At 47.1% G+C, this 26,222-nt stretch overlaps 2 long non-coding RNA genes across 8 annotated transcripts in view; one reads left to right on the forward strand and one right to left on the reverse strand.

Moving 5' to 3' along the window:
* The window catches only part of LOC140645003 (uncharacterized), an 88,149-nt gene extending 63,875 nt beyond the window's left edge, over nt 1-24,274 (reverse strand). For all 7 annotated transcript variants that reach the window (XR_012039891.1, XR_012039892.1, XR_012039893.1 and 4 more), the window contains exons 1-2: nt 24,198-24,274; nt 1,626-1,778 (exon numbers count right to left, since the gene is read on the reverse strand). This is a non-coding gene — a long non-coding RNA (uncharacterized lncRNA). The remainder of the gene's footprint in view (nt 1-1,625; nt 1,779-24,197) is intronic.
* LOC140645018 (uncharacterized) lies at nt 11,727-16,364 on the forward strand. The gene is made up of 3 exons (XR_012039904.1): nt 11,727-11,853; nt 12,295-12,385; nt 15,952-16,364. It is a non-coding gene; the product is annotated as an uncharacterized lncRNA (long non-coding RNA).
* Nucleotides 24,275-26,222: the final 1,948 nt, after the last annotated feature.

Raw genomic sequence — 26,222 nt, forward strand, 5'->3', positions numbered from 1 at the left:
GGAGGGAAAATGAGGAGGCCTTAAGGAACCTTTTAGAAGCTCCCTCCTTCCTCAGAGAAAGAAAAGAATTAAAAGCGATGAGTCCAGTCCAATGCTCCAGGTAACTGGCACAAGTTCGGTTTGGCTTTACTGAGAAAACAGGTCAAAGCAATGAATCTAGAGCTAGTCAAATAAGCTGTGGTCATTTTGTTTCATCTCTCAGAATAAAATAGGGATGGCCTGAACAGAGCAGTCCATCTGCACTGCCAGGAGGCTGTTTATGTTGTGAAGTCTTCGTAGGGAGAAAGGGGGTTAGTTCAGTCTACTTGCAGCCAACTGAAAGGCATCAGAGAGCTGGCCGACTCTCTTACTGTGCCAATCCCTCTGCTTAATCTTAACTCATCCCACTCAAGCCAACATAAATGAGACAGAAAGCTGCTGTAGGCTTAGGCAGGGCTGGGGAATTTGTGAGGTCTTAGTGAGAGAAAGAACATGTATTTACTTCATGGACCCGACTCTGGGCTGATGTAAATAAGCCTGGCTTCAGGGGCACTGATTGATGCTTGGTGAGAACTGGCAATTTGTGGGGCCTTCTCAGAAGCATTAAGGCTGCATTTTTGGGGTGTTGCAACTGGATCTGGGATTCCATGTGCTTTATTTCAATAGCTGTGTTTACCCAAGTAGGCACAGGCATTTAACTTAAGCAATCCTAGAAGCTGAGATAAAACAGCTCTTTCCCTTTCTACACAGTAAATATCGAATGCAGTCTAAAATTTCTGAAATTTTAGACTGCAAAATACATTGAACCGCCTTTAAATCTTGCGCACAAATACAGCAGTTGGAGAACAAGGCCCAGTCTTTCCCATATCTCCTAACCCAGCCCTTACTCCTGTCCAGAACATACAAAAAAGCTCGGGAACTGCATCAAGAATATGAACACCGAGTGCCTCTCTTTCCATGATTAATGCAATTCACAATGCTTAAGGAAGAGTCTATAAACACATACACGCACACACACAGCAGTAGTCTACCAAATTATGCAAAGCGTTTACTTCATTTATAGTTTTGCAATCAACCCTCAATTTGATTAGTGGCACGCTGACACTCACCTGGGAAATTTTTTTAAAACTGACTTCTGCTGCTATGAATGCACGCTTCAGTCATCCTCCACCAATGCAGCAGCAACCTCCCAAGGTCCCGAGTCGGGGAGGGAAAACATAAGGCGGTAGCTGGGAAAAGCACTGCTCCTCTTGCCTTTCTGATTTACATCGGCACTAAATCCCACTTGATTTCTTTGCCATGTTGGCTTGGACACAAGGAGCAGAGGGGGGACAATTAGCGCTCACCCCCTCTGCACACACATACCCTCTTGGGGAAAAACATCTCCGTCTCTGGAATCTCTTTTGTTCTTTCCCCAAGTGCAGACTGATGTGAAGGATTTTGAAGTGATGCACAAGAACTGCTATTCACAACCAGTTATTTCCTACAAACTGTTAATTTCTGATCACTGTTTTAATTCCTCCCAATGTCGCTGTTAAGAATTACATTTTAAATGCCAACCCAAAATATGAATCAGTGGTGCAGAGAATCCCAAGAAAAGCATTGCAAGCTTAGAAAGCAGGCACTTGCACAGCACGCTGGCCTACCTCAGAAGAAGGAAATGGTGCTGAAATGGTAAGAAAGGTAATTGGAGACTTTCTGTACAGCTGCTCTTTCTGTGGCGTACATTTCCACAGCGATTGTGACTTGACTGCATGGTGGAACTGAGTGGCACCACTGGGGCATGAGAGGAAGGACTCCTAAAGAAAGTATGGAAAGTAGATGAAAGTAATCTGAATCGCTCTAGAAAGCATTAGGAAGACATATCTTATCCAGAGATTGGTTACTACTACTCAATCACTGTAAGTCCATAGAACCAAAACCTGAGCTCAGAACAGGGACTGATCCAAAACACAACTGCCTCCTTGGCCTCAGAAGGTTTTGCTGTGCACACAAAATTGAGGGCAAAATGAATTCTTCTCATTTAGCAGCAGAGGTGCCACAAAAATCTGCATGTCTGTTCTGGGGGGCAAGATCACCATTTTAAAAACAAACTAACTTTTCAAATCAGAACAAAAAAATAAGATAGAAATGTTTCTGCAGAACCAGAAATTCTGTTCTTCTGCAACAGTGAGGCAATATAAATATGGAATATATAGGTAGAAATATGTAAATACAATAGCAATGTTGCAACAGAAAAGTCCAGATCTAAACAAGGAAATCAGAATGAAACATTTTCACTTGCACAAATGAAACAATTTGACATTATCACAGTGAAATGAGAAAGTCAAAAGATAATTGTTTCTCATTTTCCCATTTTGAATTTTGACACATTTCCACAGAATAATTACATTTTGACAAAAACACTTTTACCAAGAGAAGACCACTTCACTGATCTATTTTTTCAATCTGTTTTCCTAAAAAGCTTCCCACAACAATGCTGCATGAGGCAAATCTTTGTCTTCTTCTCGTGCACCTGTGCACTTCCCCAGGAATGGTTCCTTCCCTTGAATTTCTAGCCTGCTTCTGTAGCACAAATTGCACTGACTCTTCCCTGCTCATCTGTTTCAGGTCAGAGAAGGATCTCATACAATTGAAGTAATCAGCCTACCCATGGATTATAATAGATCTCATATTTTCTAATCTAAATATTCAACTGTGGCAGTTAAAACTAAAGCAGCTGATTATTTTTTATTCCTGGATTCCTATCAGGTCTCTCAGTGAAATGCTGGTTCCACACTCAGTTCCCCTGAATGCCTCCATGTTCTGTCTCTTCTGTCATTAAGAGAGATGTGCTGTTCTCTGCTTCTTTCCTCCAATGAGTAGCTATAAGGACTCCTATGACATGATTTCCACTACTTGACCATCCACAACAATAAAGATGAAAAATCAAAGGAGATCATCTGCAAATAAACAACAGAAAATGCATGATGCTTCAGGCCACAGGCAGACCTGGTATAGCTCAGTGTAAGCCCACACCCCGCCCAAAGACCACCTGAGAAGTTTTGGGCTTTGTAAAGGCTAGGTTGGAGACCAATACTAAATGGTCAGGGACTGTGAGAAGTATTTAGCAGGCAATGTTCTCCCTTCAGGGTATTGGAAAGGAGTGCTAGTCTCCTTATTGTCTGAAGGAGACACATTTCTAGGGCTCTAGCTGCTTCTGCTGATGGAAGATCCTACAGCATTTTTCACAAAGGTTGCACCTGCCCCAGCCAAGTCCCCACTGAGTAAATGCTTTCAGTCTACCTAATTCCTTCTTACAGCTTTCACAGAACACGACATTTTTCACTGCCTCTCCCCAACTGTTGTGTAGCGTCACTCTGTGCTTCCAAACACCTGACGCGTCATCTCTGTGATGGATGAAAGGGTTCATACAGATTATGCAGCTTCTTGGAGGATCTAGAGCTAAAGCCTGTCTAACTCTGAAATTTTAAAGCACAGTCTAATTTCCAGGAAATTCATGTAAAATGAATGCGTTCTGAAGTGGAACCATGTTAAAAAGCAAGTGGGGCTGGACTTCTCCAGGTGACTCAAAAACTACATTTCTGCTTCTTCCACTGAACATTATAAAGTTCCTCTGGTTTGAAACATTCAGGCTCTGCTGGCCTACAGAAGCCTTTTATTGCCCTGGCACCTGTCAGTCCACAATACTAAGCGCCACGGGGCAGTTTTACATAACCTGGAAGGAAAATTGTGGCTGCAATGTCAAGATATAGATAGAACCCCAAATCAGTCATGGGGGGAAGCCCAAGGGAAAGCGTTCAGGGGCAACTCAGCACCTAAGAACTGCCTGTGAAGAAGAAATATTTCCCTATCTTCTCCATCCAAGTGCCTGGCTGTGCTACGAAGCACAAGACAGTAGGAGCACTAAGGACAGGAGGTACTACAGTTGCGCAGCTTCACTGATTGCTGGCACTGATGTGGCTTCTGTCCTCGAAAGCCAGCTACTCCTTCTGCTTTTAGGACCAGGCTGGCCCTTACAAAACCTCAAAGCTCCCCAGGATGGGGATGGCCTAGAGGAAAAAGAAAGAAAAGGAGAAAAAGAACTGACTATGGAGGACAACAGTGAAATAAAGGAAAGGGACGTGAGGATCACAGGATCAGACATGCATTGAGAGAGAACTGGATGGAGGGGACATCAAGCAGAGCACCCCCAATAGCACCCATCATGCCTTGATGGCATCTAAGAAGCTGGTGGACGCAACCCACTGATGCTCTGCCCAGCGATGTGAGGGAATGATAGCACAGGCAGAGCTCCCACAGTTTCTGGGATTTACCATCAAACTTCCCACACTGGGGAGGTGACAAGGAGTTCCCTCAGCTTTTTGAGCTCATTAGGATCCCTGAAGCTACATATCCAAGCTTTTCCTTGCAAGCCTTTTACATTAAAGCTGAAGGAAGCACATGAATCCAGAAGCTGGAGCTTTAAGAAGCACGGCACATATTGCAAAGCTTGTCATAAAAAAATGCACCTGACAACACTAGCAACCTTCCAGGTGCTAGTTAATCTTTGGGCTGCTTGGCATACAGGGTGAGAAGGGCCTACTGGGCAGAGAAGGACTGCAAGCTGAAACAGGTCTGGAGATCCGGGTTGCTTTAATAGTAGTTTCCCTGCTTTCTCATGGTGGTTTTAGAAAGAAACGCATCTACCACAGAATCTAAAAATCTAAACTGAAAGAGCTCTGTGCCTCTCTTCTCATCTTCATTTTCCTTTCCAGGTGTACAATATATGCAGCACTAAATTTGGCATTAATGTATATCGTGTGAAATTGCTTACTTGAATATACAGTGTAAACAAGTGCAGGATTTGACCAGCAGATAGATTTGTAAAATCTATCATTTTTATGTAAATGGTTGTAAAATTATCTTTGTACAGAACATTGCATTTTGACATAGTATCCTTTGTCTAGCTCAGAAACCCCCAACAACAAACAATGCAATGCACAGCATATACTTTTTAAAACTATTTCTGGCATGCTCTTTCACTTTGCATAGCATATAGCTTTAGGCTGTATTACACGTTACATAGTAACAGTCAGTAACATTACATTTTTTTCAAACAAATCCATTTTTTATTACACAAACCCATTAACATAACTGTTTTGTGCATGCGCATATGTGTGTCTGTGGATTTCCCTCAAAAGGAACCAAATTGATCAAATAAAGCCTGACAACAGTAAGTTTCTGCATTGAGATTCAAGCTTTTGTCAAGTTCTGACATATTTTTTTCCCTTTAAAAACTGTAAGATTACTTTCCTCTTGTTCATACCACGTTTATATTATTGCAGGTTTATTACTTCATTGAAGACACTGTCAAGGGATACCAGAAAACATGACATTGAAATCAAGTCCAAAGGCTGTGCCATTAAAATGCTGACATAACCCACACGGCAGGAGTGAAAACATGCATATGAAGGTGGCCAAAACTGGGGATATGCAGTGGGATTTGTAAAGTCATACCAGCTAGCCTTTAGATTTCCACCAGACAACAGAGAAACCAACTGCTGTAGTGCTAACATTTCTGCGGTGTTAACTCTGAATGAATGGCAAGGAGAAAGAGGACACCACAAGTGGCATAACTTCATAGTATCATAGAATCATTAAGGTTGGAAAAGACCTCTAGGATCATCTAGTCCAACTGTCAACCCAACACTTCCATGCCTACTAAACCATGTCCTGAAGTGCCACATCTACACATTTTTTGAACCCCTCCAGGGATGGTGACTCCACCACTTCCCTGGGCAGCCTGTTCCAATGCTTGACAACTCTTTCAGTAAATAATTTTTTCCTAATATCCAATCTAAACCTCCCCTGGTGCAACTTGAGGCCCTTTCCTCTCATCCTATCGCTTGTTACTTGGGAAAAGAGACCGACCCCCACCTCTCTACAACCTCCTTTCAGGTAGTTGTAGAGAGCGATAAGGTCTCCCCTCAGCCTCCTTTTCTCCAGGCTAAACAACCCCAGTTCCCTCAGCCGCTCCTCATCAGACTTGTGCTCCAGACCCTTCCCCAACTGCGTTGCCCTTCTCTGGACACACTCCAGCACCTCCCTGTCTCTCTTGTAGTGAGGGGCCCAAAACTGAACACAGTATTCGAGGTGCGGCCTCACCAGTGCCGAGTACAGGGGCACGATCACTTCCCTACTCCTGCTGGACACGCTATTTCTGATACAAGCCAGGATGCCATTGGCTTTCTTGGCCACCTGGGCCCACTGCTGGCTCATATTCAGCCGGCTGTTAACCAGCACCCCCAGGTCCTTTTCCGCCTGGCAGCTTTCCAGCCACTCTTCCCCAAGCCTGTAGCGTTGCATGGGGTTGTTGTGACCCAAGTGCCGGACCCGACATTTGGCCTTGTTGAATCTCATACAATTGGCCTTGGCCCATCGCTCCAGCCTGTCCAGATCCCTCTGCAGAGCCTTCCTGCCCTTAAGCAGATTGACACTCCCGCACAACCTGGTATCATCTGCAAACTTACTGAGGGCGCACTCAATCCCCTCATCCAGATCATTGATACAGATATTAAACAAGACTGGCCCCAGTACTGAGTCCTGGGGAACAGCACTTGTGACCGGCCGCCAACTGGATTTAACTCCATTCACCACAACTCTCTGGGCTTGGCCATCCAGCCAGTTTTTTACCCAACGAAGAGTACACCCGCCTAAGCCATGAGCCACCAGCTTCTCCAGAAGAATGCTGTGGGAGACGGTGTCAAAGTCTTTACTAAAGTCCAGGTAGATAACATCTACAGCCTTTCCCTCATCCACTAGGTGGGTAACCTGGTTGTAGAAGGAGATCAGGTTGGTCAAGCAGGACCTGCCTTTCATGAACCCATGCTGGCTGGGCCTCATCCCCTGGTTGGCCTGCACATGCCTGTTGAGCGCACTCAAGATGAACCGCTCCATAACTTTCCCCGGTACCGAGGTCAGGCAGACAGGCCTGTAGTTCCCCGGATCCTCCTTCTGGCCCTTCTTGTAGATGGGCGTCACACTGGCAAGCCTCCAATCGTCTGGGACCTCCTCTGTTAACCAGGGCTGCTGATAAATGATGGAGAGTGGCTTGGCAAGCTCCTCGGCCAGCTCCCTCAGTACTCTCGGGTGGATCCCATGCAGCCCCATAGACTTGTGAGTGTCCAGGTGACGTAGCAGGTCGTTAACTGCTTCCTCCTCAATTATGGGGGGTTTATTCTGCTCTCTGTCCCTGTCTCCCTGCTCAGGGGGCTGAATACCCTGGGGATAACTGGTCTGACTCCTAAAGACTGAGGCAAAGAAAGCATTAAGTACCTCAGCCTTTTCATCATCTTTGGTGGCAATGTTCCCCCACACATCCAATAAAGGAGGGAGATTCTCCTTGGCTCTCTTTTTGTTGTTACTGTATTTGTAAAAACATTTTTTATTCTCTCTTACAACAGTGGCCAGATTGAGTTCCAGCTGGGCTTTTGCCTTTCTAATCTTCTCTCTGCATGACTTGATGAGATCCCTGTACTCTTCTTGAGTTGCCTGCCCCTTCTTCCAAAAGTGGTAAACTCTCCTTCTTTTCCCGAGTCCCAGCTAGAGCTCCCTGTTCAGCCAGGCCAGTCGTCTTCCCCTCCGGTTCGTCTTATGGCACATGGGGACAGCCTGCTCCTGTGCCTTTGAGACTTCCTTCTTGAAGAATGCCCAGCCTTCATGGACCGCTTTGCCCTTCAGGACTGTCTCCCAGGGGACTCTCTCAAGCAGTGTCTTGAACAGGCCAAAGTCTGCCCTCCAGAAGTCCATGGTAGTGGTTTGGTCATCCCCCTCCTTAATTCGCCCCGAATCGAGAACTCTATCATATCATGGTCGCTTAAGCCCAAGACGGCCTCCAACCACCACATCTCCCACCAGTCCTTCTCTGTTTGTAAACAGCAGGTCAAGCGAGGCACCTCCCCTGGTAGGCTCACTCACCAGCTGTGTCACGATGTTATCTTCCACACAATCCAGGAACCTCCTGGACTGTTTCCTCTCTGCTGCGTTGTATTTCTAGCAGACATCCAGTAAGTTGAAGTCCCCCATGAGAACAAGGGCTAGCGATTGTGAGACTCCTGCCAGCTGTTTATAGAATGCTTCATCTGCCTCTTCATCCTGGTTGGGTGGTCTATAACAGACACCCAGCAGGATATCTGCCTTGTTGGCTTTCCCGCTCATCCCTACCCATAAGCACTCGACCTTATCGTCATAATCACCGAGTTCTACACAATCAAAACACTCCCTAACTTAGAACTGTTCAGAGCCGCCCAGGGATATACAAACAGCAGACTACACTCCAGATGAATAAATTAACTGAGTCAATAAATTTTGTCCAAATTTTTGTAAGACCCCAAATATATGATGTTCCCCATATTGCTGAAGGAGATTCTGCATTTCTGGGGGTCTGTTGGAGAGCAGCTGCCACCATTGCCATACAAACAGCAGTAACACATCACCTGTCTGGTTTAGCAGATCTGGAGCTGCAGTGGAGCAAGTGCACAGATTCCTGCTGAAGTGACCTGCATAAAATTACCCCATAAGCCTGGCAAAAGCCAGTGGACCTCCATGACATTTTTCACCAGACCTTAGCAAAAGGTCTAGAGGTCCTGAGCTCTGGGCTGGCCTCCAATTTTATGAGGACTACACTTTGCATTTTTTCCGCTTGTGCAGGGCCCTATTATAAAAATCTTTCTTTTTTCTCTTTCAAATGAATCATGTCCTGCTTTAAACACTACAAAAGAAATAAAAGAAAATACAGGAAAACATGCAAAGTTGTGCATAATATGTATAAGAAATTAGTGTTTATCACTGTATGAATACCTAATTAGACCAGACGTAGCTCAACATCAAAATAGCAAAACTACGGGTTAAAGCATGCAGCATTCCACCGTTAGTACTGCAAAGATACAGACAAGAATGTGTAATGAACACCCTGTGAAGTAAGAACCATTAAGCAGTCAAGTAAAAAAATCCTGCAGAGATGAAGGCATGCCTTAGCTGGGCGGCCAGTCTAATCTCTCCATTGCAGTCCTTTTTGTTCTCCACCCATTCCCAGTTGTGCATTTATTCCCTGTCCTCGTAGGGATGTAGGCCTCTAACCTGAAAAGACATCTGCCTGTCTTTTAATTGAACTGAGCGTGTGGGTGTAAGGTACACTCAAGGCAGACCTCTCGGGATAAATGCTGACCTGGTTAGCTCAGACCCGGCATCACACTGATGTGGTTACACTGCTTCCAGCCCTGGCTGGCCTGTGCTGGTTAGTGTGGAGCTTGGGAAGAGAAAACCCGTGATTGCCAGCACCCGTCCATACACCTAGGAGGACAGGTTGCTCTGTGCAGAGGCTGTCTGTCTGGTTTTGGTTTTGGACAGAATCTAGAGCAGCACGTGGCAAAACACTCACAAAACCTTGTTGTCGCTGACCATGGGGTCGTTACCTTATGTGTCTTGTGATTTGTTCTTCCAAACAATGAGAACAAGGGCCTCTGTCCAAGTCCAAGCATCAGATTAGCCTTAAAAGCATTACCTGAGAGAGCATGAGGGTAACAGAGAACTCATGGTGTAGTGAAGAGTGCCGCTGTGTAAGAACATGTGTAAAACCTTAATATAGCACATACTTTGTACAGCTATATTAGAGATCTTCCCCTACTTAGAGGAAGACTTCAGTTGGCAAAAGCATCCAAAATTTTCTGTCTCTGGGAGGTCTTGTTCCTAATGGTTCCTATTCTGGCTCTGTCTCTTTTTTAGCACTCCACCAACAGATAAAAGCCAGTGAGCAAGATTTCAGAAGCGGTCTTATCATTCCTGCCCCATCCTTAGCCTTTTCCTCAGAAAATCTTCTTCCTTTCCTACCTGCTGTGGTTTTAAGAACCTCGGGTGTCCATTTCTCCTCTCCTGCACAGCAAAAATGGCAAACCATTCCCCCAGTATCTTCTTGCAATATAGTTCCCCTCTTTCTTGCAAAGACTTTCTCTTTCTTCCACATCCTACTTTCTATTGTTTACTTACAAACTCAGCTGATCCCTTCCTGAGCTTCTAGAGTATCCCTCATCCCAGATGCCACTGCAGTTTTTTCCTCTCTCATATTGCTGGGGGATCTGACTCATCATTTTTGCGATTGCTCCTTTGCATCAAAGCCTCATCTAATACTTGCCCTCTCCACATGAAAAAGTGGTTAGAAGCAATACGACTATCTAGCGAGCCCTGGAAATAACAAAAAAGGAGATGGGTTATGGCCATCTGTCCACTGCTTTCACATTTTTTTGGGAGTGATCCGAGATGGTCTGTCCTGAGCAAGGACAGCAGCTCAGAACAGAACCTGTGTCACATTAAGAGGTGCTGCAGTCTGCTTGAGCTTTTCAGCCGGTGAGGTGCACGCCATGCATTCTCTAGTGCATCCTCGGCAGCGATAGGGACACAAGCCTTTTCTCTGCCTTGCGCCATTTTGCAGTCAGCCCCACTTCTGTCTGACAGCACTCCTGAGCAGCACCCACCTCCACTGTCCCATCACCACGACTGCTCAAACAAAGCAACAAAAACAGGTGTGAGAAAGGCTGGCGGGAGCCAAGCGTGCCGGCCCAGATTCTCAGCTCTTATGCCGATTCCCTGGTGATTGTGCTGCACGCATGTCAGTAGGAGATCAGCTGCCTTATTCCACTATCCATTTTTGTGCTTCCCAGAGAAGCGTATTCTTACATTCGCCTCTTTTAAAGACCAAGCTGGGCGCATGCTAGATGTGGGTGCCCCCCCCCCATGTTTAATTCTGCTTTCTGAATGTGCATTTTGAATGCTGCTACAGTGCACCGCGTGCAATTAGAGACAGTCCCACAGGGCAGAGGTGCAGGCTGCATTCTGAGATATTCCTCTGCTGTAGAAAATAAACAACAGCCTCTGAGACTATTTCTCTGCCAAAATAATTTTAGCATTTCACTGTCACACAGCAGGCGATCTGGGTGGGGAGGGAATACGCTGACAGGTGCCGTGCGCCAACCTCAGGAGGCTGGTTATTTTAAAATGCACCAGACAATTAATTAATTTTCCTTTAAAAAATGTTGCAAAAATGTAGTTCGAGGTACTACACCTTCATAACAAAGTCTCTATTATAAATGAGCCTCTCCTTTTCAGACAGGGCTGTAATTAGATTGCCTGTGGTGATGATGAATGGCCAAGGTGAATTAATTCCTGGGGAAGCGCGCAGCAACAACCCATGTCCAAAAGGCAGGGCTACCTGCGGCCGCCACCTCAGACACCCCGCCACCACGGCAGGGAAAGCGACGGCCTCGCTGGGGGGGGCGCGGGGCCCCGGCGGGCAGAGGTGCTCGCCACAGGCAGCCGGCGGGTGCCACAAACGGCCCCCGGTACGGAAAAGCCATGGCCGCCCGCTTCCCCTCCTCGCTCGCACCAGCCTTTCAGCAGCGCGGGACTTGGCGCAGCCCTGCGGGGCGGCCACCACCAGCGGGCCGCGGCCCGGGGGCGCGGAAGAAGGCGAGGAGCCGTGGGCGGAGGGGCAGGCCCCGCGGCGGCCCTGACAGGACGCCCCGCCCGCTCCCCCAACGGCTGCGGCCGCCGTTCACTAACCGCCCGCGCCCGGCGGCCGCGGGAGCGCAGCCTCCGCCCGCCCCACGGGCAGGGCCCGCCGGGCTGCCCTCGCCTCGCCCCGCCCGGCCCGGCCTTCCCCCGCGCAACACCGAGGCCCAGCCGAGCCCGGGAGCCGTTTCGGTGCCGCGGGGCCAGCGCCTGCCGGGAGACGCCGGCGAGGGACCGAGGGCCGCAGCGCAGCGGGCGTGCAGCCCTCCTTGCCTTCGTAACGAGCTCCAGCCTGGAGCATCTCTGGGCGGCTTTATTACTGTGATTAATGTTAGTATGATGAATTCCCCCTCCCCCCGTCTTTCTTTGCCTGCTACACAGTAAATGCGGTTTCAGAGGTAGGGCAGTGGGAGAGCACCGTGCACCCCGATGACCAGGGAATGCTCTTTTTAAGGTCTGGCTTTAAGCGCATGTGCTGTCAAGAAGGAGAAGCTCGCTGGTATGTGGCAGTGCTCATGGCTGCGTTTCAAAGGCAACCTTCTGCAGGATGCAGCAGGTATCTGGAGAGATGTAGGTCACACTAGGCTCAGTCCTGGCCAGGAACCACCCTGTTTTTACAGATGTTTGTTGTTCATAAAGGCCATCAGCATTTGGCCTGCCGAGACTAACAGCTCAAGCTTTGCACAGTTTCAGAAGTTTCTCCTTTCTCTAAAACATGACTTTTTTTTTTTTTTTCCTCTCTCAACTTTACTGCCGGTCGTTACACAACAGACCATGCCTGGAAATGAAGAGCTCCATCCAGAAGTAAAAGCTGCTATAAAAAGAAGAAACTGTCCCCAGGACAGATCCATTTCAGTAAATGGTGAGGGTAATGCAAAATGAAAGTTGTGCTGAGATCATTAGCTCCGAGAACATTGAAAGGACTGAAGAGGTATAAGCTGGAGCAAAAGAATTATAAGCAGCATTGTCATTTACAGTTACAAAAACTCTTGCATGGACAAAATCATTGGCAGAAAGAGGCAGGTGATGGCTGTAGCAGCAGCAGCACGTTTCTGCTCTGTGGACTTTTTCCCGGCATTAGTAAAAATAGTCTACTTCAAGGATGAAACAGCCGCTTGCCAAAGGGCCTCTGGCTCCCCACACAGCACTGTTTGGTGTGGCGTGAATGCTAAACCTTAGGAAGGAACACTGGATTTGGAAACTGCAGGCCTCACTAATGCACAGTCTGATCCACTTTAACCACACATTTTCATGGGCCTCCCATTCCTCATTTGGCCCTGAACACTTTCTGAACAACCCTAAGACTCTCAGCATCAATTAATGTAAATGTGACAAGCTTCTCTGATAGGTAGGGTAAAGGAGTCTTTCAGCCTCATTAGAGAAGGGAAGGGCTTTCCATCCATCTCCCAATTTTGATGGAAATAGTATACAACATGTTTTATCTTTGTGGAACAATAAGAGCGAAGGGGCTGTGAGCCAGGGCCGCCAGCTAAGAGTTGAAGATGAAATTTAATTGGTTAGTAACAAAATTTTAGTGCTGAGACAGCTTGTTTACATCTATTTAATGTCATTGCTTCCTGAATTTGTCTATCAGGGAGTGCTGCCTGACTGCTTCAGCCAGATAACAGGCTGGTTCATGCCGCTTCCAAATTTATCTTCTCTTCTGGCCACCAGCAGCCTCTTTCCAGTCTTTCAGTCTCTGTCTGGTAGCGTCCTTTCCTATTGAACCGCACCGAGGTACACTCTGTCCCTGCTTATACCATGGCCTTTCACCTGCTGGTACTGCTGTTTTAATCACATCCTTTATCTCTGTTCTGGCTCTGTGCCTTTTGTTTGCCATCCCGTAGACCTTTGGCAGTTTGCACTTCCGTGTTTCCCAAACCTGGTCCTTTCCTTGTTTACAAACCCTGAAAAGGGCATTTTATTTAAGTGAGACATTTCAGCTCTAATGCTAGATTGTGCAAGGACTTGGGAGCTGGATCTCGGGAACATGGAATTACTGAGTGTGCTCATTACTTTGCGGGACTAGGCCCGTAATGCACTCCTATTTTCCCACATTTGCTTTTCTTTGAGCTGTAGCTGCCAGCTCCCTAGCATGCCTTTAAAAGGCAAACGGGATAGGAAAGTGCATTTGTTGAGCTTGCTGTGTCTGTTGCACAGTGTTGCACACTGTAAGTAGGGCCGGAGCCCGCATGCAGCAGTCTCTGACCCAGCACTCTTTAGCTGGTTAAGTGGCAGTATTTGCAAACCTGAGAGCTCAAGCATGAGAAGAAAAAGGAATGCAAGTTTAGAGACAAACCGCAATCTAGCTGAGAACATAATGCATGTATCTGTGTGCAGATGCGCCCAAAAGTACCGATGAATTATAAAGCACCGTAATTGCTCCCATTGACATTCAGGTGGTGTGCCAAACAAAGAGCAACTTACGCATCCAAGAGGGCACACAAAGATTGGCTCCACAGTTCAAGGGGAAAAAATATGAGCCAATATCAGTAAAGTGCTCCTGTAAGAAAGCTGAAGGAAATGGTCTGCTACTCTGCCTATCTCTGCTATCTGTTCCATGCGGGAGAAGATTTTGAAACCTTTTTAGGACCATGACAGTATTCTCTACAAATGGCTCTGTTACTGTTATAAAAGCAGGGAGGCAGCAGTAAGGTTTTTTTAAAGTGGGAGCAATTGTTTATGAAAAGATGCTAGAGGAACAGTCAGATGTACCTGTAAAAAACTAGCATAGCATGATTTTCAGATGTTAAAGCTCAACAAAAAGCAATTGAGTGATTCTTTAATTAGCTTTGTATCTGGGTGGATCCCAAATTTCACTATTTGGGTCTTGTTGGGAGGATTATTTGGCTGATGTAAGCAATTGTGAGCATTTCCAAATTCTTCAGCTAAATGCTGAGAAAATTGAATCAGGACTAATAAAAGGTCTTGTTACAGAAATAGGTGCTGGCATGGAAAAGGGATTCCAGCCCTCTGACTACTGACATATGCATGTTCATCATGTTCAGCGTGTCTGTTTCGTTTAGACTGAGTCAGAGTTATTACATAAGGTTTAACTATCACTTACATGAGCTTCTAATGGTAATCTACTGCCTCGTTACAAAATAACCAGCCTTGCAGAGACCCTGAGGCTCAGCTACTTCTCCGTGATGTCCTCAGAACCAAGCTACAAGAGGAACAGCGCTTTGGACTGGAATGTGTAACACAAATGATAACAGAAAGGTGTTGTCGGGAGGTATTAGTAGGCTAAAGGAAATTAAGAAAATTGTTCCTGGAAACAGTAGAGAAAGACAATCTTATTAAAATGGATCCCATTGGAAGGAAGCTGTTTGAAAAAGAATATACCTTTTCAGAAGTCATAAGAATACTTATGAGAGCCACGCACCTTCTGTAGCTATCATTAGCTGGTATTTGGGGTTTTGAAACAGCACAGATGCATCCCTCAGAGCCTTTCACAGTGACAGAGCCTTGGAAGGTAACACTGGAGAGGACCTCCTCTTGGGTAGGGGAGGCTAACAGCAATGGTGACATCAGGTAATCACTTCTATGGGTGAAGACTAACTGGTGCACAGCTCTACCATAGAAGATATTTAATACCATTCCTCTGGCACCACATGTTGTTAGGTGGGAGCGTAGACCAAAACTGGCATGCGTCAGGTCCTACGCTGCTGTGGGACTCAGGAGAGGGACTGCAGTTACCTACCTGTGACTGAGCTTTTAAAGATGGCCAGTTGGCTTTGGTTTTAAGTGAAGTACAGGATGTTCTTCCCCATCCCCTGGGGCTCTCACACCGATGTGCTACCTTTACAAAATCAGGCCTTTTTCCTTAGGGAAGCGGAAAAGAGAATACCCTTCATACAATTTTACTTTGCCCATAAGGGCATCTACCAGGCATGACGTATTGATGGCAACTAACAAGGTTTGTAAATATACCATGTCTAGGAAGTCACTGGTGGCAGATGTTTTTTCTCCCTCACTGCACACAAGCCTTGTAAGTACTAGCACCCTTTCAGCATAGTAGCGAAGGAAAAATGCAGTGATGTCTTGCCATGGAGAGAGAAAAGACATTGTCTAGAGCTGAGCGCTCGGGGGGGTGGACTCAATTAGAAAATTAAACATGACCTTTTAAGCAAAAAATGGATGGATGTAGAGCAGACATCCCATCAGCTGTGTAAGACAAAAATGTTACAATCTGGCTAAAAGCACACCATGCTTTTTTTGAACTCTAGATATTATAAAAAGCTGTGGGCAAATAATTTTGTCCAGTTCTTATGAGTATTAATATATGCATCCATTCGCAACAAGAAAAGAAACAGTGCCTAATAATAATCACGATGCATTCTCAGCACTTAAAGGAGCAAATTTAGCCCTGATGCAATCAATACAGTTGCACAAGAGTCTGACTTCCCTGCTGCCTCCATTCTGCAGGTCCCTACATGGCCTTATGTTTCAGTGGCTACAGCTCAGCCAGCTCTGAACTACCTCCCCACAGCCCTGGCAGGCTCATCCCCGAGACGAAGAACCGAGGCACCTGCTGCAGTGCATGCTGCATCCCTGACTCCCTGCAAGCCTTGTCTCCTTCTCAGGCTCAACCTGGTATGTCACAAGAGCATGGCCAGGATGTGCACCCTCACGCAGGAGCTGAGAAGTGCTCTCCAGCTCCCTGGGGCCAATTCAGCCATGGAAGATGAGCAAGTGCTCAGTGCCTCTTAAGAAGAGATTCTTGTAGGAGATCCAGAACAAGACCTAGGGCTAAAGGAGACCTCAACATCTGCGGAGCGCAAGAGCTGCGCAGTCATTGATGAATCCACTGAAGTACTGGAGGTGAAGAATGAACTGCAGAGGTCTCCTGCTGCATTGCGTAAGTCATGTCTGTCCTCTCCAAGGTCCCCATACCACAGCATAACCTCTATTGACCCCTCCTTGGATGTGATACGACCTTCCTCCCTGAGGCTGGGGGCAGCTGGTGAGCCAAAGCTGCCGCCCACTGCGAGTTTGGGCTTGTCTACTGCCCTTTAGGCCTGCTGCCACCTCTTTTTCTGGTCCATTCAGCTGTTGCATCTTGTCACAGTCCCAGCCACCTGGCTCTCTGAGTAAGCAGTTGCCTGGAAATGTCAAAAAGCCCCAAACCTGCCTGCCCTCCTGCCTCTGCTTTGCATCCCAGACAGCCTGTGAAAGAACACAACCTTGTGGCTATGCCTCCAGTACTGTGAGACCAGGGGTTACGGCATGCTGCTGGGAGTTCTGTCGCAGCAAGCCTTTGATTTCAGGCTGCCCTCCTTTTTTAATAGTGTGTTTCATTCATCCAAAGTTGCCTGACTGGAGGAGCCTATGCCCACACTGATACTGGTTTGGAGACTTCATTTGTACGTTGGGTTTTGTTTTATTGCCACTCATCACCCACTTTAAAGTGGAGCCAAACCATTCAAGGAATGCACAGGCTTGGTGCCCTCCTCTGTACAGCCTGTGTAACACTGGTTTCCAGGCCTGTAACTCCAGCTCACAGTGCTGTCACAAAGTGACTCCAAAGAACGAGCACTTTACCTTGAAACAGAGCAGATTGCACCAGACACAAGATATTAAAAAAGAAAAAAAAAATCAAGCGTCAGAATGCATTCAGTGCCCCTGCAAGGTCTCCACTTACACACAAACCATTTCAAATCAGCCAAGTTAAACACTGGCCTGCACTATCCCCACACTCGGTACATTTCCCAAGGACACAGTATAAATGCTTCCATCAAGGCACAGCTTAATTTATTTGTTTGCTTCTCTCCTTGCTCACGAGAAAGCATTTTTGTTTAAATGGGGAGAATAAATAGTCTCCTGACCCTTCTCTCCGCAGCACATGCTCCAGCACTGCCCTGTGTTTATGAGGCTAATGGGGGAGAATGCTGTGGGAGGCCCTTGTTAAAACACTGGCAGCGCCTTCCCTTTCATAACGCAGTGATTCAGGGATGCATTGTGTTTGTAGAAGCAGGAGGAAGAGGAGGCTAATAAAAAAAATCCATTATCTGAGCTTTCTATGTGTAAAGACAGACAGTCAAAATGCAGGGAAGACAACAAATACCTTGGAATAAAGAGCCCATGATGGAGACAAATAATCATGGGGCTCATTCAACAAGAGCCTGCTGTTCAGAAATCCACTGGAACAGCTGCAGCTTACACGTCATTATACTTCTGATCAGTGAGTGTTAGGAGCTTTTTTGTGAGTCCCTTGTTTGTTATATTAATCATTGCAAAAGCAGACTCTACAGACATAAAACCACATAGGAAATGTGGGGACTTCTCCTCACCCCAACTTTGCCAGTCAGTCTCCATTTTAATCTTTTTCACTCCACCCCTTTCTTTTTCTTTTCTCCAGTGGTCTGGGGTGAGATGTGCATCTTCTTCACCAGACCTGTACAGCTTTTTGCTTTTTAAATCATCTGCTAGTAGAGTTTGATATGATGTCAAGCCTTCTGACTTGGAGACACTCATGGAAGTCTGGAGCCATGAAAGTAGGGTCTCAGGTCTTACACATCAAGCTTATTTCTGCACCTATTTCTGGCCCTAGCAGTATCTTGGCATTGTGTCAACATGCTGTGCAGGAAAAGATGTTTTTCCCTCCTCTAATTCTTTGGGGAATGCGCTGAAGGAAAATGGCATATCCCCAAGAATTGAGGGGAAAGAAGGCTTTGACTGTGAGAAGAAAGGTGCATCTCTCTTTCACAAACAAGTAGAGGAAAGGAATAAAAAAGAGCTGGGACCCCAACTGCTCTCTTCTTGTTACTGATATCTTCTTCAGGCTTTGGATCTGGGGCTGGGTGAAAATCATTTGGGTCTCTAAACAGAGTGTTCCTTAGGCAGATCCATGAGGTGTGCTTCCTCCTGCTTACCTCGTGGTGGTAGCCTGTAAGCCACATAGAGTGGTAAGTGACCTGCAGGTCACTTGGTGGAGGTAGCAGTAACAGAGCATCTCCTAGCAGATACTTTGTTGGACAGGAGAGGGCAATAAAACTATGCCCTCCGCCTTCTTCCTGCCCAGCCACTAAAGTTCATTTGTGAGCTAGTGTCACTGCGGTTCCTCTGCAGCCACAGATCTTGTATTGAATACTTCTCTGAGATGTGTGGGGTCTTCTGTAGGCACAGACGGTTGTCATGGGATGAGTTGTGTTCAATCTTTTCTGTAAGGTTTTCTGTGGATCTGCACTGGCTTGCTCTTTTAAGTACAAGCCGATACTGATGTAATTGCAGGAAGCCTCAGTTTCTAAACTGTGTCTCTATTACCAAATTGGTTGGTGGTTCCCAGTTGCTAGCTCCAGATTTGCTCTGCCACATTCTGACCCCACACCTCCCTGCCACCACCTCCCCAAAGTCCCAGTTTCTGAACACAAAGGAAACCTGGGCGTGCTGGCTGATAGTGAGCAATGACATGGTCTGGGCAGGTACCCAGTTTGGACTACTGCAAAGGCGGGAACTTGGGATGTTCTGTGGCATACCCTAGGTTGCTCATGTGGATACAGTCTCCATGGATTAATGGAATCACTCCACAACAGAATCTTAATTGCATAATTCAGCTCTCAATATCGTCCTTAAGATCTATTACTTTGTCTGTTTCCCACAACCTTTCATTGTATATAGCCTGCTTTGATAAGGCTGTATCCTGAGTTAGGTCTTCATCCTGCCAGGGCAGCTACTACCTAAACATATGCCTCCTGTGCCTGAGAGAGAAGATCCCCTGGAGGTAGTGAAACTTTTGCCCAGGTGCACATATTAATTTGAGAAGATGCTTACGCAGCAGGAGGGATTCATATATACTGGGCTGAACAGTGCCTGTCACAGTGAGGACCGTGTCATGGTGCACAATCTGGAGAACGCATCATGTAATGCAGCAGGCAAGTTCCAGCCCAGGTAGGGCCAGGAGAAAGGATTTCCCTTCTTGCATCTTTCTTGAGACCACTGCAGCTGCACTGAAGCACGTCACCATGAGGGACACCAAACATCCAAGCTAACTCGGCGCTCTGTTGCTTCACTGATGAATGAGAGAATCTCTGCTTTTTGTGTTTCACAACTGCTCCACCTTCTCAGGAACAGATGGGAAAAAACAGTTTCCAGCACAACCAGTGTAGCTTTTGTGTACCACCCACAGATCTCAACTGGCCATTCTCCACTTCTGCCTGGTCTGCCCCCACACAGTGCAGCCTTTCCAGTTCCCCAGGGAGGGGACATCTCTGAGAGGACAGAACTGGCTTGTCCCATCTGTGGACGCAGCCCTTTGTGCTGGCCACTGTGCTGCTCATCCTGCTGCATGCATGTGGAGGAGGAGGGGATCTTCTGACAGCTTTAAATGCAGGATCCTTTGGATGCTGAACTCATTCCTGCAGGTCTTCTCCAATTTCCTATCTCTTCTAGACTATTATCTTTCCAACAGTGTAAGAGTGACAACACAGCCTATCTAAACAGGAACCTAAACAGAATTCAGTGGCTAACCATAGCTGAGCAGGCAATCCACATGCAAAAATGTGATGTGATGTGTTTCTGAGATGTTTAAGATCCTGTGAGAGATAAAATAATATTCTTTTGAAAATGATGTGATATAATTAAAAAGGCCTCCTCCACCCCCATTGCCTGCTATTGGTTGTTCCCAGCTCTCCTCGGAGCTCCCTGGCAACATACAAGCAAATAGGCAGCATCAATCACTTACATTCAGTTTGCTTTTCTTTTTCACTCTTGTTGTTTAATTTGAAAATGCCTAAAAGTTGTTATTGTGTTCCCCCACTCCTAACAAAGAAAAAATCATAATAAAGAAAAAAACCCAGGAATTAGTCCTGACTTGCTTGTGACCTGCCTGACTAAATATCACAGGCAGTGATGTTCCAGCCATCACGTCCTCAGCCCTCGACACCAAAGCTGTTCTCGACAACAGCACCTGAATAACTTCAGCAGGGGGGGTAGCTTCTTCTGAAATCATTCATAAAAATGATTTATTATTTAGGAGGGCAAGTAAGGCCACTGGGATTTGCCACTTTCTGCTCAAGAAAGACAAACTACATGCTGTCTATGTTAACCCTCTATAATACAGTTACGTACATAGTCACCACTACCAATGGCTCATAATTAAACTTCTCATGTACCCCATTAGAAAACTACCCCAATGATTTTTCTAGAGATTTTTTTTCCATCAGCTTTTGCCCTAGCCAAATGCAAAAAAAAATCATGATCAAGCAAATGCAGACTTTCTGAAGAAGAGAAATATTCCCATGTTAGCAATATTTCCTAGCATGGCTAGGAAAAGTGAGTCATATTTATGCAAAAGGCGTTGTCCTCTGGGCAGTGCTGGAATAATTAGGAAACATTAATTCCATAGAAAAAAACTCTCTTCTGTGTTGGAGAGCTAACATTCAGTCCCACTTTCCAAATGAAATTCAGGGTAACAAGTTTAGTTCAAAGTCTCGATAGAAGGATCTCCACAAAATTTCTCCCTTCAAGCTGCTTTATGCACCATGAACCCCGAGAAAGGAGGACACAGGAATTGGGAAACCTGCTCCTTTGTCTTCCTGTAAATCTCTGTGGCTTCTCCACAGCTAAGGAGAGAGGCTACTGGTGAGGGTGGCACATACCACTGGCCATCCTCACTGCTGATATTGTAGACACCTAAGGAGAATGAAAGGGCCTGATCCAGAGGTGACCCAAATCAACAGGTTGATGGCTTCAGGTAAACTTGGACAGGGCCTAGAATAAAAATGCTGGTGTCGTGGTTTAACCCTGGTGGGCAGCTCAGCCCCACACAGCCGCTCACTCACACCCCCCCGGTGGGATGGGGAGAGAACCAGAAGGGTAAAAGTGAGAAAACTCGTGGGTTGAGATAAAGACAGTTTAATAAGTAAAACAAAAGCCATGTATGCAAGCAAAGCAAAACAAGGAATTCATTCACCACTTTCCATGGGCAGGCAGGTGTTCAGCCATCTCCAGGAAAGCAGGGCTCCATCACGTGTAACGGTGACTTGGGAAGACAAACGCCATCACTCCAACATCCCCCCCTTCCGCAGCTTTTATTGCTGAGCATGACACCGTATGGTCTGCGGTATCCCTTTGGTCAGTTGGGGTCAGCTGTCCCAGCCATGTCCCCTCCCAGCTTCTTGTGCACCCCCAGCCCACTCACTGGTGGGGTGGGGTGAGAAGCAGAAAAGGCCTTGACTCTGTGTCAGCACTGCTCAGCAACAACTAAAACATCCCTGTGTTATCAACACTGTTTTCAGCACATACCCAAAACATAGCCCCATACAAGCTACTGTGAAGAAATTTAACTCTATCCCAGCCAAAACCAGTACAGCTGAAAATGTCTAAGCTGTGTTCAGACTTCCTACACAACCACGACAGCTATTCTCATGTGAAGTTCAAGACCATGGTGGATTCAGTCCTTTGCTCTTCAGAGCTGCCTGTTAGGACAGACAGAGCCAAGGCATCAAAGTCAAGCACTGGTACGGTGCAGCCTCAATGCAATCACTGTTCTGCACTGGGGAACAGAGGAATCTCCTGTCCTGAGGTTTTTTGGCTCCTCTGTTTCATCTTGCAGGCATTTCCACCCGTCTTCTCCACCCAAGTAGCATACTTTGGGAAGGATGCATAATCTCCCCAGGTTGTCACTGCAGACAAGCTGATTTAGTAGTATGCAGAGAAGGGACAGCATCTGTGAGGAGCAAGGATGTCTCCCCGGGCCTCCTTGCAGCACTTCACCAGCACAGGAAGGGCTCTGCAGACAGACGGTCCAGCCATACCCTGGCCCAGCTTCCATTAGTTGTTAATTGCCCTGCAAAAAGACTAGCTCGGGGCTTCTCAGCCTTTTCCATGCCGTGAGCCCTTGTTTGAACACAAAATAAGTTTTCTGACCTCTCCTCCCATATGTCCCAGAAAAGAAGGAGGCAGAGGGGGAGTGTGCAATCCCCTGCTGCAGGCTGTAGTCCAGAGGTTAAGGGACTCGGAGCTAGGACATCTGCATTACTTTATAAACAGCATTTTAAACACTGCAGCACCGGTAGTGGTGAGCGGAAGAGCTTTGCTCTGAAAAATGCTGCCACAGAGCGCAGCCTAGTAGGAGACATGGTCTCTCAGCCTGCGAGTAGTAGCAATCCAGTATACCTGCAGTAATAGCTGTGACGCTTAATGATCTCCGGGTCAACGCCACTCTGTCTAATCAACATTTACAGAGTGTCCTTGAGAGCCCAGAGGACCTTGAGGAGCAGCAGCATAAACCCGTGTTTCCCGTTGGATCCCAAGGACAGTGACTGACTGCGCTCTGCAGAGCCATTTAACGCCCCTCCTGCTCCAGAGCCAGCAGGCAGCTGGGGGAGAAAGATAGCAAAACCAGCCTCTCACACTATCTCTTTTCTCCACAGGTCACAGTGACCAGCAAAGGTGCCCTGCCCCACACACAGTAATAAGCTGATAGCAATGGTCTTCTTGCCTTTTGGATGAAAGACGTGCCAACTGCAGCCCTCTGTGTGCACAACAAGGCAGCAGTACTGCCAGCTCTGTCTCCGCTGCAAGGTGGAGGCATTGCTCACAAAGCCGAGAAAATAGTCCCTGCCATGCCCAGGCGGTCTGGCAACAGAGCTCTTACTGAGATCTTTTATCCTTGTGCTAGGAGCTGTAATTAATCTGAGGATTTTGGAATTATTATCATTTGTCATCAAGATGGAGCAGGGAAAGTTTCACAGAGCAGAAGTGTGCGTGAATTCAGTCACTTCCATAACATCATTCACATACACACCTGAAAAGCACATTTTTTTTTTTTCTGTGTATGAGTGAGACCCAACCACCTCCTTAACAATGCCTGTGTGTGGGCAAAGCCAGAACTCACACTAGGGTGGGCCTGATGCTGTGCCTCCCATTTCGGCTTGTCTGGAACTTTGCCAAAGGAGACCTATTGGGGTCGCATCGTTTCGGGTAGGTTCAGTTTCAGTTGTATTGGAAACTTACAGAGGCAGAGTGAGGCCTCACGGATGATGTCTTGTTTTGCTTTAGTAAAGTTGTAAGTTATAATTAAAGCATGTGTGTACACACACAAAAAAGCCAATTTAAGGATGCATGTGCAATGATAATTTATGTACCTAATTTGTAAGTATTTGACTTCTCAGTCTTCGTTTCTACTTTTTGTAAAAAGAAAAATGGGCTTCTTATACATGTGATACAGCATTTATTTCTCTAGTCTTCTCCTAGTTCTTCCTGTCTGTCCCCAAACGTAAAGTCTGCATGTCAGCATCTCTCACCACTCTGTTAACTTTGCATATGAATGAACAGTATTCAAGATACAGAAGAATTGTGGAAGCCCAGTGTCTCGTCCCACTCGGTGGGTTGCGAGAGGGGTGAATCTCTTCGATTCCCCGACGGTTTGTGGACCGACAAAAGCCGATCTCTGCTCGGCAGAGCCGCGTGGTCGGTAAAGTCACGACAATGACCCAGAGGAACAGTCTGGCCAGCAACTTTATTAACTGGCGAATTCCACAAACGGACAAACTTAACGAACTGGCGAGCTTAACGAACGAACAGAGGCAATCTGGCAATGGAGCTATTTTCCGGGCAACCCGTCACAATTTTTCCCAAACTTGCATACATATTGGAAAGAGCAGAGGAAGAGAGAAGCAAGAAAAGGAAAGGAAAAGAGAGGAGGAAAGAGAAAGGAAAAGTATCACCACCCTTGGATCCCGCGATGACGATGACAGACGTGGCAATCCTCCAGTAGCGGGCGGACGCGCGCGCGCGCTTCCCTGAGGGGGTGGGGGTGGGGTGAGCCTTTTATAGGCTAATCCCCGCCTCCAGGTACGCCCCTTCAGGACTGACATGGTTCTTGTTCTAGAAAGTTCTCAGTCTTCTGCGCAGGCGCTGGGGGAAGGGGGGGTGGTCGCGAGGGGTCTCTGGGGCGGTCGCAAGCCCTTTCCTCAGATGAGCTCTGTGCCCTCTGGCCATACCTGGTCAGGTCCGGCAGAACCCGCAACCGCGCGTCCTCCGACGCGCTCTCCACGTCCCGCTCTCGCTCTCCCCCACCCCGTGCTCGCCGACCTGCCGTCGCCATGCAAATAGCGCCTCAAGTCGCCACAATGTTTGAGACATTAACTCTTTCAGTCTCTCACACCCAGTTACGGTGTAGGTATGTTTACCTGTATGTTTAGCAGTATACCGTTGAAACTGGACTGATGACAAAGGAATGGCCTTGTAATGGAACGAAATTCTGAAGAAATTAATCAAACCTTGTCAGGAGAAACTAATGCCATTTGCATGTTAGGAAGGCAGACACATGGGCTGGAGTCGTGTGAATATACCTTAATGTAGGAGCGGTGCAGGGACCCCAAGCTAGGGCTGGAAATGGAAAGTGATCAGTACAGCCCTACTGATGTGATGCTGTAAAAAGCCCACCATAAAAAGCCCTGCAGATTGCTAAGTAATCACAGCCCTAATCCTTCTGGGCCTGGGTGTCTGGGCACGTGCTCAGAGGTGCAGGCACCGTGGTAATTGCAAAGCCATGCTCTCAGCCATTGCTAACCCATGATGCAGAGCCCTGCAGGAAGTCCCAGGTGGCTGAAGGAAATGAACTGCGATCACCAAACATCCCTAATACCCGGTTGTTTCCCTCTGATAAATTGTGTTGCTTTCTGTTTCCCCTGAAGTGTCAGAAACACAAAACTAATGCCCTGTTCACCTAACCAGGACAATTCCCAGGAAAGAGATGGAGGACTTTGCTTTTCAGCAGCTCCTGCAGTGCAGTGCAGCTTGGCAGTGGTGCCCTCACACACCTATTCCATTAAACTCCTCCTCTGCCCCAATGGCTGGTTGCAAACGCTGGCTGACTACTTACAGCAGCTAGTTAGGAATAATGGTGAGGCGAGGGAGGTAGTTATCCTTCTTAGTTTACATGATGGAAGGCTTTCCATTCTGTCCATATAAAAAGGAGGGAGATGGAGGAGAGAAAGATAAAGGGAAATGTCGATGTAGAATATAAAAATGGTAGCAGTTGCAGGTTACCCTGTATAATCAAAACAACTTATATTGTGCTAACTATCTTTGACAAATAATCGAGAGCTATTTAAATGCTACTGCTAGGGCCAGTCCAGGATCCCAGCAGCCCCAGTGCAGTGTGGCAGAGGGAGAGAGATGCTGCCACTGCTTCTTCAGAGCTGTTTTCCTGACTCAGCTTTTGCAAAGCAGCCACACAATGCGTAAGCTCCAGCCCAGCTAGGTAGCTCCTGTTCTTGCTCCTGGTCTTTTCCCCCGGAGACAGAGAAATCACCGAGTCCATTAAGGCATCTCCTCTCCTCGTGACAGACTAGCCTCCGCAGCAAGAGCTGGCTCCCCTCAGCCTGGGTACCTCTGCAACCACGTATAGGGGCTGCGCTGGGTGTGCTGCCCGCTCCTTCTGCTTCGTACCTGTCTGATTAGTCAACACCACTGAGCCTTTCTGCTGGCGTAGCCCATGTGGCTATGAGGGCAGGCCACAGGGCTGTTGTGGAGACATGCAAAACCATGCACCCTGGCACCTCCCTTCTCCCGGGACAGGATGTGTTCCCGTCACACGGCTGACACCTGGGGGTGTCTCTCATAGGACTTCCCTGGCACCCTGTCATTTGACCAGAAGTGCAGATACAGCATGGCTGGATGTGCATGTATGCACCCTCCACCCTCACCCATTTTCACCTACTTTCATGTACCTTTGGAGGGGCGGGATG

Source organism: Ciconia boyciana, chromosome 1, assembly GCF_034638445.1.
Source record: "Ciconia boyciana chromosome 1, ASM3463844v1, whole genome shotgun sequence".
Lineage (NCBI taxonomy): Eukaryota > Metazoa > Chordata > Aves > Ciconiiformes > Ciconiidae > Ciconia > Ciconia boyciana.